Source organism: Sorex araneus, chromosome X, assembly GCF_027595985.1.
Source record: "Sorex araneus isolate mSorAra2 chromosome X, mSorAra2.pri, whole genome shotgun sequence".
Taxonomy (NCBI): domain Eukaryota; kingdom Metazoa; phylum Chordata; class Mammalia; order Eulipotyphla; family Soricidae; genus Sorex; species Sorex araneus.
Genome location: NC_073313.1, coordinates 182,042,103 through 182,054,150, shown reverse-complemented (window position 1 = coordinate 182,054,150; position 12,048 = coordinate 182,042,103). Strand labels below are relative to the sequence as shown.

At 49.0% G+C, this 12,048-nt stretch overlaps 1 protein-coding gene across 1 annotated transcript in view; it reads right to left on the bottom strand.

The window, feature by feature from the left end:
* Positions 1 to 11,811, bottom strand: part of RALB (RAS like proto-oncogene B) — a 43,609-nt gene extending 31,798 nt beyond the window's left edge. Inside the window, exon 1 of the mRNA XM_004608150.2 lies at positions 11,672 to 11,811. The gene's annotated coding sequence lies outside the window, so the exon portion shown is untranslated. The remainder of the gene's footprint in view (positions 1 to 11,671) is intronic.
* Between the last annotated feature and the right edge of the window lie 237 nt (positions 11,812 to 12,048).

Genomic DNA, 12,048 nt, shown 5'->3' with positions numbered 1-12,048 from the left:
CCCATCACTTTGGTCACCCGCGAAATAGCTGCTTCCCCCCAGTCTCAGGGGTCTCCATGCTACTTTATAGACCCAACAGAGCACTGAGGAAAACCAGTTGTTTTTAGCCGAGACCTGGTAAGTCCTACCACACAGATCTGCAGTCCCCTGAGCATGCCTAGGACTTAGCAGACATGTGATCTGCGGTAGATAAAAAAAAAAAAAAAAAACCAAGAATTCCTTCCGGGATGAGAGACCTCCACAGGGACAAGTGGCAACCGAAGATAATGCACCTACTGAATGGATTTTTTGGACTACAGAGCCTTAAGAAATGAAGGGAAGGCAGTTTTCAATTATTGATTTGTTTTTATGTGTCGAGATAATGTCTGCTCCCAACACACGCCCACCCCCCCAAGGGATCTTAACTGCCCTCTGCATGGTCTACTCCAGGAAGACACATCCCAGTTCCTCCCACCTCAAAGGCAGCCCTGGGAGATACTCAAGCACTCCATCTCTCAATGACTGAGGTCAAATTGGTACACATGCCCCTATTCGAGGTACTCTTCAAGTAAAGCCCTGTGAGAGCGGTACTGTCACCACTTCCCTTCTACTTCCGGGCATCTGTAGCACACTGGAGATTGGCCACCTCACTTGACGAGTCAATGCCAGGCTTGGTTGGAACCCCAGAAGCCTGGCTTCAGAGTCGACACTAAGTCACTGCTCTTGGCAGCTCCATTAGTGCACGGAGTTGGGGTGGGGAAGCTATTCAGATATGAATGCAAGATACCAAAACTCACATCAGTGACACACAACTATGGGTCCAAAAGCTCGGCTTTAAAAACAAGATGAAATCATACAATGTGCTGCTGCTATGTGGATAGATCTGGAAAGTACCACGAGTGAAGTGAGGCAGAAGAGGGACAGACAAAATGATCTCTCTCATGTATGGGACATAAAAAAAAAAAAAGAGCAGGAGAATAATGCCCAAAGCCAACAATGGACACTGGACACTGGGAAACACTCCTCAGCAGGAAGCTTTCCATGGGGGGGGGAGGAGAAGGGGACGGGGAAGGCCACTGAGGCACTGGTGGAAGGAAGGAAGCAGACAGGAAGGAAAGAAGGTGGAGGGTGAGGTGCTGGGATGTTTCACGTATGAAATCCTATCACTAGTTTTGTAAACCACAGAGCCTAAAATGTTTTGGAAAGAGAGAAAAGAATCGGTCAAGTCAATGTATGATGCGGTTAATATTTAACAGCAATAAAGTTGAACCACTGAATCAACCACAACATAAATGAAGCTCACTAAAGAGAAAAATAGGGAGGGCAAAGAGACAGCACATGGAAGAAGGCACTTGTCTTGCATGTGACTGACCACAGGCTGATCTGTGGGACCGCAGCTGGTGTCCCGAGCTCAGAGCCAGGACTAGCCCCCTATGCACACCAGGTGGAAGGAGGGAAGGAGGAAGAGGGAGGGAGGGGGGAGAGAGAGGGAGACAGAGAGATCCCAAAAGACTCAGGAGGAAACGTACCAAAAGCAGAATTGAAAAGCAGAACTTACACCAACGCTTACAGCATTCTTCTAACAGTCAGTGGGAAGAGGCTGTGGGGAGTGAGCCCAGCCCTAGAGCACTTGCCTGGCGTGTGTGGGGCGCTAGGTTGCATCCCCAGCACTGAGAGAGAAAAAAAGTAAGTAAGTCAACAGGCAGAAGTAACTCAAGAGTTCATGACTGACAGGATAAATAAAATAGGGAATAGCTATACAAATGAATATTCAGCCTTATAAAGGAATAAAAGTCTTATAAGTTACAACATGGGTGTGACCTGATGAAAGCATGCTAAATGAAAGAAGTAATTGTTTCACTCCTCCATAAAAGGACAAACATACGTGATTCCAGTTATATGAGTCCAATTCTTAAAGATGAAAGTGAAATAATGGTTCTGGGGGCCGGCGGGAGGGAAAGGTGGGAGGGAGTAACGCTGAACACGCTGATGAGGGTGCTAGCCGTGGCTCTCACCTGGATGCGGTTCAATCAACACATTAACGGACAGAATTTCAGGATGGAAAGATAGCGTGCCGAGATGGGACAGCGGGGATGGCAGCAGCACAGCGGAGTGACTACTCCTAAAGGCTTTGAATTCGATACACTTTTAAAACATTCGAAAGGTAAATTTTATGTTGTGTCTATCTTGTCACAACATTTTTAAAGTATTTATTTACAGAGGATGGGGGTGGGGGGAGCCCTGGACAGAGCAAAGTAGTATTTCCTATTAGGAAGCTAATGGTCTTAGTTAAGTTGCTTTTCTCTGCCTCTGATCTATAAAATACACGAGAGACTTATATCCTCAAGTTACTATGAAGATGAAATGAGGAAACGTCTCAGAATACCTGGCTCTGAGTACTTTGTGAATAGCATCTGGTCTAGACAGTCTTAAGAAACTGGCCTCAGAGTGAAGCGTCCAGAGACAGGCCCAGCCACGGCCCTCCCTCAGCAGCCCCTCCCCCTGCTCCAGCCAAACGCAGAGCAGCACCTAAGAGGCCACCAGGCCTCCCTCACGCCACTCACCTCACAGTAAGTCATCAGCCCGGGCCCTGCATTCTCCGCCTGTTTCACAGAGTAACTGGGGGAGCTGAGGGTCCAGAGGAGCGACAGACTCAGGAAGAAGGGCCCCATCTGGGGCTCAAAGGAGTGGTTCGATTAGCATCATCGGACTATCTTCTCTCACCCCAAAAGACACCCCTTGTTTTTAGAGGTGCCCCCAAGCCACTTTTCAGGACTTACCCTAGTGTCCCCTGCAGCTCCTGAAACTTCTCACAAAGCTACTCTCCGACCACCCCCCCATCAACCCCTGCGGCGTGTGTGTGTATGTGTATGTGTGTGTGTGTGTGTGTGTGTGTGTGTGTGTGTGTGTGTTGCCTTAGGGAACCAGCATGAGGAAGTTGCCAATAGCTGGGAACTTAGTGCAGGAGGTTGCTGGAGAAAGAGAGAGACAGAGACAGAGACAGAGACAGAGAGTGATGCCTTAGGGGAACTTAATGCAGGAGGGTGCTGAAGAGAGAGAGAGATAGGAGAGAGAGTGTGTATGTGTGATGCCTTAGAGAACTTAGTGTAGAAGGATGCGAGAGAGAGAGAGAGAGAGAGAGAGAGAGAGAGAGAGAGAGAGAGAGAGTGAGTGAGAGAGAGAGAGAGGGAGAGGGAGGGAGGGAGGGAGGGAGGGAGAGAGAGAGAGAGAGAGAGAGAGAGAGAGAGAGAGAGAGAGAGAGAGAGAGAGAGTGTAATGATGCCTTAGGAAACCCGCATAAGTTGCCGAGAGCTGAGAATTTAGTACAGGAGGGTGCTGAATCACCCGGCCCGGCCTCCTGTATGCACACTTCCCAGTCTCTCCACTTCATCTCACTAGGACTGCACCCATCCCTGAGACAGCTCATCCAGTCACCAGTACCAAACCTACCAGCAGACCCTCCTCCCTGTAAGAGTCTCCCTTCTACTTTCTGGCCTCCCTGAGCCGAGACATGGGAAGACCCATGTGTGCAGAGGCTGTTTTGCTCCCAGCTATGTGCCTGGGAGCCATCGGTCCCTTCCAATATCTACCTCTCTAATCGGCCATCTCCTCCTTCCTCTTGCACAAGTCTTTTATCTCAGAGGCTTGGGCAGGTCCCCCTCCCCCCACCTGGTCACTCACACGTCTTCCCTCAAGCACTCTCACTACTTGTCTCCTGCAGACTTCCTTTCAACCCAGCTTGTCTTCTCTCCTCACGGCCTCCGGGGTTCATACAGACATCCAGCCGAGAGCTGCTCTCAAGTCACCTTCCCTGCCAAAACCTTTCCCCCCCTTGCCCCCAGTCAGGGATGTGGCTCTCGGGTAGTGTGTCTGCCTGGCAGGCAAAAGGCTGCAGTTCAGTCCCTGGCACTCCCCCACAGAGTCAGTGCCATCCTGCTCACACGGGTTTTGTCATCCGTGGCACACTAGCAATCTCCGGTGCACCAGCATCACGGTGCACGAGCATCCCGACGAAGGCGGGGAGCCTCAGATGTCATCACAAGCACAAAGCGGGGAGAGAGTGGCGGGGAAAACCCTTTCCTCGATCTGCCCAGCACCTCTAGAGTTACACCTGCAACTCCAGGGGCAGCAGTGGTGAGTTACCCCCTCTCACCCCCCACCCTTCTAAGGTCTTTTGTTCAGGTGCCTGCTCACTCCCAATTTGGACACCGGGGAGCACTGGTCTCCAGCCCATTCTCTCTGGCACCAGCCTTGGGGCTCCTCTTCCCTGCTTCAGCAGCTCAGACCCCGCAGCCCAGCTCCATACTCTTGCAAGGACAGTCCCCCCCTCGCTGCTTGAGTCTCCTCCCTGCCAACACCTGCCCCTGGCCAGACAAAGCTGCAGGAAAGAGAAAGAAAGCCAAGCCACCGCTGTTACCACACCTCCTGAGGGTACGAATGCTCTCCCACACAGACAGCTGCCCGAGCTCCCTGAGGGATCTGTGCTCACTCTCAGCGAAGCCCTTACTGCTCTCCGCCCAGACTCCAAAGCCGGCAAGCACAACCCCTGTCAGTCTTCCACCAGATCTACACACCTACTGACACCTGGTTCCATCACCTCCCGTCTCCTGCTGCATGCACAGCCCAATGCCAGCTCTCGGCAAAGGCCGAACCCAACGGCCACGCAGGCTCTGGGTATCATGCAGCCCCGCCTTCTCCTCTTCCTCCTGCCTCAGTGACTTAGCCTTGAAGTATGTTCCCAACAATGCAGACACTATGAATTCGGTAGCACTGTAGCACTGTCGTCCCATTGTTCATCGATTTGCTCGAGCGGGCACCAGTAACATCTCCATTGTGAGACAACAAGTTACTGTTTTTGAGATATCGAATACGCCACAGGTAGCCTGCCAGGCTCTGCCATGCGGGCGGGATACTCTCAGTAGCTTGCCGGGCTCTCTGAGAGGGGTGAAAGAATTGAACCCAGGTCGGCCGTGTGCAAGGCAAACTCCCTACCCACTGTGCTATCGTTCCAGCCCATGAAGTTGGTACCCTTCCTTAAACATACCCCGCCCTTTGGAAGCTAAAGATATAATTTCTCTGGAACCCCAATGATCAGCGCCAATGCTTCTCAAACTTGAATGCAGATACAAATTACCTGGGAAGCTTGTTAAAATGCATGCTCTGAGTCAGCAGGCCAGGGTGGAGCCCATGAGTCCGGCTCACCGATTTACTCCCAGGAGACGTTCCTCACCCAAAGAGCACCCCTCGGAACTGCAAGGCCTAGTTCACTCCCCTCCCAACTTCACTCAGGAAATCAGCTGTGAGCGGGCTACCTCCCCCAGCAGAACGTTAAGGAATCCGGTCTGGTCAAGGTCACCAATAAATCTCATGTTGCAAACACCAATAAAAACCTCTTTCTTCTCTCCCATCCCCACTCCTCTTACCAATGAGCCTGTTAACAACTGTGATAAAACTCGGCCCGAGTTGGGAAAGACTCCGGCGGGCGCACGTGAGGGTCTGCTGGGCATCTCCTCCAGGGCCCTCCCTGGCTGCCACCACCCTCTCCTCGTGATTGTCGCTTCTCGGGCAGCCGGTCTCAGAAACGCCTGCCAGCCCTTCTTCTTCCCAGAGCTTCTCGGGGTCCACATTCCTCAGAGTCAGTCTCACACTCTGCTCCCGGGTCACATCCATTTTTTTCTGGGGCTTGTGATGAAGCCTCCAGCCTTTACAATGTGCCCAGGTCACACTCCAACTCTATGATCTCCAACTCAGCTCCCTCGCCCCGATTAGGGTCCTGTAAGACCCTCCCTGTGGGATCTGTGCAGAGCTGAGTGGCAGATCACCTGCTTGCCTCGCAGGGATGAGGCGGGGGTTCCCTCCTGACAGGAACACGTGTCTAGCATGACCCTCAGGCCATGGCCACGTTTCCCAAGTGTGCCTCCCCTCCCTCCAGCCCCCCTCTCCACCTCTCGCCAAAACAACAACAATAGTAAAGAACAGGAAGAGATGTTAATCATTAGAAAGAGAGAAAGAAAGAAAAAGGTCAAACTTAACATTCCCAAATCAACTCTTGATTCACTACACTTATTTGAAAATCCACCCCTTCTCCACTATTCCCCATCTAGAAGTTACTCAAGTAACCAGGTCGTTGTTTTGTTTGAGGGTCCCACCCTGCAGTTCTCAGGAGCTATTCCTGGCTCAGTACTTGGGGTTGCTCCTGGCCTGAGGACCAGGCGGTGCTGGATGGACCCCGGGTCTGTGTTCACTGAGCTCTCTGGTCAGCCCACCAACTCGTGATGGAAGTAGAAAACTCAGGAATCAGCTTCAATTCCCCTTGCCCCTCTCCAAGTTAATTCATGGCTAATCCCACTGATTCCAGGTACAAAATATATCTCAAAACTTTCTTCCTTCTCTTCTGCCGTAATTGGGCCCCAGTCACCAAGCCTGAACAGTCACAGTTTCTTCAATAACTTCTTCCACGTTAGCTCCTCTTCCATCTACACTCTAAACAGGTGTAAGCTTTTCTCAAGATGCACATAAAGGAGGCTAGAGAGATCGTATAGCTGGTAAGATTCTTTGCCTTGCACATGGCCAACACAGATTTGATCCCCAGGATCCCACATGGTTCCTGAAGCACCACCAGGTGTGACCTCTGAGTATCACCGGGCTTAAAGGAAAAAAAAGAAAAGCAAATAAAAGTATGGGACGAGAGCATAGTACAGTGGGAAGGACACTAGGACACTTCCCGACTGCTGGAGGCCAACCCAGGTTCAATCCCTGGCACCATGTATGGTCCCCCTCAAGAAGAGGCATAAATAATCCCTGAGCATTGCTGGGGAAACACAAAGTAAAATGCAAATAAAAGTATGCTTAGGACTGTGGGTAGCACTCAGTGGCAAAGCATGTACTTCACATATGTGGCCCTGGGTTTTATCCTGAGAACCAAAAACAAGGCCTTATTAATTAATAAAGTATGTGTCAAGCTCCTTATGCCCACCATGAACATAATCCAAAGCCCTGCATTCACCACAGCCGACAAGTCTCACACAACCATTGCCGAGACAGCCCTGACTTCTCCCAGTGCCACAAACAGGCTAAATGCTCTTTCTCAATCCCCTTCACGAGTTCTAGTCTTGGCTCACATTGCTTTCAGGAAGATCAAAAGCAAGAAACCAAAGGTATATAAATAATTATATAAAAAAATAAGATTTTTTTTATTTAAAAGAAAAAATTTAATCTACAAGAATGAGGAGAGGGACCACAATGGTTAAAATTCATCCCTAATAATAGAATCACAGTTAATCTACAAAAATAACTGGCTACCAATCCTTTCCTGTTTTTATGGGGGGTGGGGAGGTGGAAGGAAGAGGAGGACCCGGGCTGGTAGGATAAAAGAAACACACTAACTCATAAATCAGGGCAGTGGATGGGAAAGCACCCAAACTAGGAAGCAGAGGAAATTCAAATTGTGCTGACTTTTCCAGTCTGCAAATGGTGACCCGACAACCTCCAACTAGGTAGGATGAACAAAGCCATTCTCAATTGACCGTGGTTTTTTTTTTAAGTTTTCTTAAAAAAAAAAATATGAAACCTCTTTTTGTAAATTCAAAGGATATTTGTTATTTGGACATATTAGGACGCCAAGATTTTTAGAGATGGGAGGAAACTTAGAGGTCATTTTATCAGACTTCAGGTTCAGGACTCCTACACTCTTCTCTCCACCTCAGGCATTCTGAAAAGATTTCATCTAGAAGCTCAAAGAAAAAAAATCCCTTGATAAATTCATGAATCATTTAAATACATTAGGATTTCAAAAAAGAAAAGATGACTTACTAGGCAAATAAATATTGTCCAAAGATTTCAAATAACTGAAAGACAGACAGGGTAGGGCTTCGGTTCTCCCAAGATTTTTCAGATACTCTGCCAATGAGTTTTATTTTTAAGAATGCCAGATGATTAATGACTACTTTTAAGCTGTTCATCAAGGAGATCATTTTGACAATAATTTGATTCCAATGTGTTATAGGGTTATTAAAAAAAAAAAGAATTCAGCTGTTCCATTTGGTTTAGGGACCAGCAAGATTTAAATTTCTAATTTCCAAAGCTACTGAATATTTGGCTGATTAATTACAGCATCTGACAATGAAGAACTAGAACATAAAGTTTCAAATATAATATTGAAAGTTTCTAGAATAGTAAAAACTCCAGCTGCACTTTACTCTCCTGTAGAACATTCTTTCTATTAGCATATGATACAAAGATTTTTCTCACTGATTAAAAAAAAAAAAAACCCTTTGAAAAGAATCCTAGTAGTCTCTAAGATTGCCTCTGGTCCCAAACTCTACCCCACATGCTATCTAATTCCATGTCATATTAGGCCTGGTTCTAGATGCAGGAAGAAGTGGTAACATGACACTTTCTAGATTAAATACCACCATTCAAAACAAATTTCAGGGCTGGAGCGATAGCACAGCGGGTAGGGCGTTTGCCTTGCATGCGGCCAACCCAGGTTCGATTCCCAGCATCCTATATGGTCCCCTGAGCACCACCAGGAGTAATTCCAGAGTGTACAGCCAAGAGTAACCCCTGTGTATCGCCAGGTGTGACCCAAAAAGCAAAAAATAAAAAATGAAACAACTAATTTTAGAGGTAGCCACACAGGTTCAAGTCACACTACTAAGTAAAATTACACAGCTTGGAATATTTCCACTTGGATCCAACCTACTAAATCTAGCAAGCTGAACATAAATTACAAATTGCTCACAAAGCACTGACAAAAGTAACAAAGACATCAATATATTAAGCACAGATTCATCTACAACCTTAACAAAGGACACTCAGTAAAATTACAAGCAGTTCTCTCACCATAAGCATAAAAATGAGGCAAGTTTAGTATTCTAGAGTTGCAGCTATTAATCACTCCTCCCCTCTTTGGCACTCAGCTTCGGCATTACCTTTGTTTTCATTCTCACCCACCCAAAAGTCTACTTGCCCCCATCTACATTCAGAATATGAAGAATATATATTCCCAGGCATCCAGAGTCTTCTTCCTAGTTACCATAGGAACTAAGGAGCTAAAAGGGGCAGTTCATAATCAAACTTTCATTGCCAGATAGTTATCTATTATTGGTTGATCAATGTGTGTGCCACACAGACAGCTGATGTTCCATAAATGTTCCTCTTCCTCCTCCTCCTCCACCTTATCCATGTCATCAGGGGAAAGTTCCATTTTCTCAAGTACTGACTCAGGATTCTCCTTAGCAACATTAGCTTTAAAAAAATCAAATGTTCTGTGGGTCTAACAGCACGACTCATTCTCTAAAAGTAATTGGATTCGGTAAGAGGAACTTCTGCCATCTTGAGACCAGTGAACGCTGGGAACCTTGGAAGAGCTCACCAAGATCTCTTCCAATACTCAATTCTAGGTGGTTCTACAGTCTCCAGCTTTAGCTTTCAGCAGAGACCTCCCAGGATATATCCATAAATTTAAATGTCTATATACCGATAATGATATGCCTAAAATTCAAATTAACTGGAAAAAAAAAGAGGAATTGTGGAACTGAGTGATGGGCACAAAGGATGAGTTCAACTCTTAAATTTAAAAATTGCCAGGGGTGGAGAGAAAGGACAGCAGGCACGGCACTCGCCTTACACATGCCCAACCCAGGTTCGATCCCTGGTATCCCATATGCCCCCTGAGCACCACCAGGAGTGCAAAGCCAGGAGTAACCCCTGATCATCGCTGAATGTGGCCCAAAAATCAAACAAAACTTGCTGAGGAGTCTCATGTCATGTCCAATCAAGGCAAAAGATTGCAAATGCAAGAATTAGAACTTTTCCTTTAAAAAAAAAAAAATCTTGTGTGGGTTATTCCCAGCAGCACTCAGGGGTACAGATGCGCTCCAGGAAGTGTTAGGCAACCACCAGGGCCACTCCCAGCAGAGCCGGGACCAATGGGCAGGGAACCATACAGAGCATGTAGCATGTGCTCTACGACATGGGCCACATCCGGGTCCCAAAGTTTCTCGTTTCTCTACTGAGTCTGGGTCTCATATACCCAGAAGATATCTAGTCACATACTTATATTTTTCCCCCCACACAAAATCCCTACTGCTTGTAGATAGAGAAATCTTGCTAAATGCTTAGATTAAGAGTAAGCACTATTTCCAGTGGGAAATGATGTGATTAGGAAAAAGCGAGCAAGCAGAGCCAAAATACTCTAATACAATCAAAACGCTAAAAAAAAAAAAAGAAGAAGAAAAAGAAAAGAAAGGCAAATCCCTGGTTATTCCCACCCTATCTCAATCTCGCCCCTAATCCAAAGAACACTTTGTCCTTCTCTCCCATAATCTTGTCAGTGAGAATAACTGGTCCTGCCTTTCCCTGCACAGAGGTGAAAAGGTGATCACACCACTAGTCAAGTTTCAGAGCCAGGATCAGCTCTAAGGTTTCAAACCCTCCTGCTCTTCCTTCATGTTCAAAGCTACCAATCCCAGTGTTCCCATATGCGACAACATCAACATTCTCTCTTGCTCCAGGATTAAGGAGCACTGCCTTACTCCATCTGAGCTTCGACAGCCAAAACAGAGGGATGCTCTGCCTGGAGGCCGGGTCATTTACCCCTGAAATGATGCCACCCCCTCTCGAATCCACACCTGTTGAGTGCCTCCGAAATTTAAATGCTGCAAGGTTAAGGAATTAAAAACAGAACGCTCCCTGTCATACAAAGGGCTGAAATCAATGAAATCACAGATAAATCAAGTAAGCAATCAGCGAGTCTCTCTCTCTTCCACGGAATTGCCCCACAAATCACCTGGGAATTACACCAAGCTTCCAGCGTTCCCAGTATTCACCTGGAAATTAGCACCAGGTGAGAACTAAAAGTACCCTGCCAAAAGCGCAGTCTAGGAGGAGCTGTCTTGACGATAGCAGTTCAGAATCAGAAACTCAGAAACACAGACACACACACAGACACACAGACAGACAGACAGACAGACAGACAGACAGACACACACACACACACACACACACACACTTCTGAACATCTATAAGGGAGCAAGGAGGGAACACTCTGTATCCAGTCCTGGCAAACTCTTCAAGTCCCTGGAGCTTCCCATTAGAAGTAACACTGGTCCCAGCTATAGTAAAAAGGAACCAAGGGGACTGGGGGGGTTAGATGCACAGCAAAGAAATGTACTTGATCAACGCATGGTCTGCTTAGACGGCTTAGACGGGACCTAAAACAGCTCCAACTTTTTTTTTTTTTAGGAGCACGACCCAGCTCGGCTGCAAATCAATTCGCTGAGGTCTTCGGAAGAGTTTGAGACCCTTCGGAGGTCTTCACCGCCCCCGAGCCACGCAGCAGTTCACGGACCGGGCTGAAGAAGTGGACGGTCCGCGGGGCCTCCAAGCCCCCTAGGGCAGGAAGTGGAAGCAGAGGCCATTTGTGGGGAAAGGGAAGGAGCCGCGGCAGGCGAGAGCTGGGGCGCCACCTCGCATCTCCTCAACCCGAGCCTTCCCGGGCGCCAGGACCTGCGGACAGCCAGCGGGGGGGGCCGTGGCCGCACCGCGTCGCCCTCCACCGGCCCGGCGCGGGGCGGGCACCGTGTCCAGCAGACGCGCAGAGTGCTGAGCACCAGGACAAGGAGGCCACCCCCTGTCCCCCAGCAGCGCTGGCCGGCGCACCCCGCTCTCCCAGCGCTGACCCCCTTACCCGGGAGGGACCCGTCCCGCGCCGCCTTGGCCGTCCACTCCGGGTCCTGCCGCTCCCAAGCCTGCCCCACCCTCTCCTCCGCCTCCTCCCAGGACCCGACCCCTGGCCGTGCCCAGCCGATTTGTCACCGAGCTGCCCGAGCTCGCTTCCCCCTACCCCCTGCTCCCTCCCCTCCCGAGCGCGCGCGCGCCCGGCGTCGCCTAGGCAACTCCGCCTCTCAGGAGCGCGCCTTCCCTTCCGCTCCAGCCCTACCGCCCGCCGAACACGCCCCTGCGAGGTTCCCCCAGCCAATCCGAACGGCGCGCTAGAGCTTCGGCGGTAGCTCTGCCCAATGATAAGCTGCCGCGGGCGGTAGGGGGCGGGCCCATATGACACGC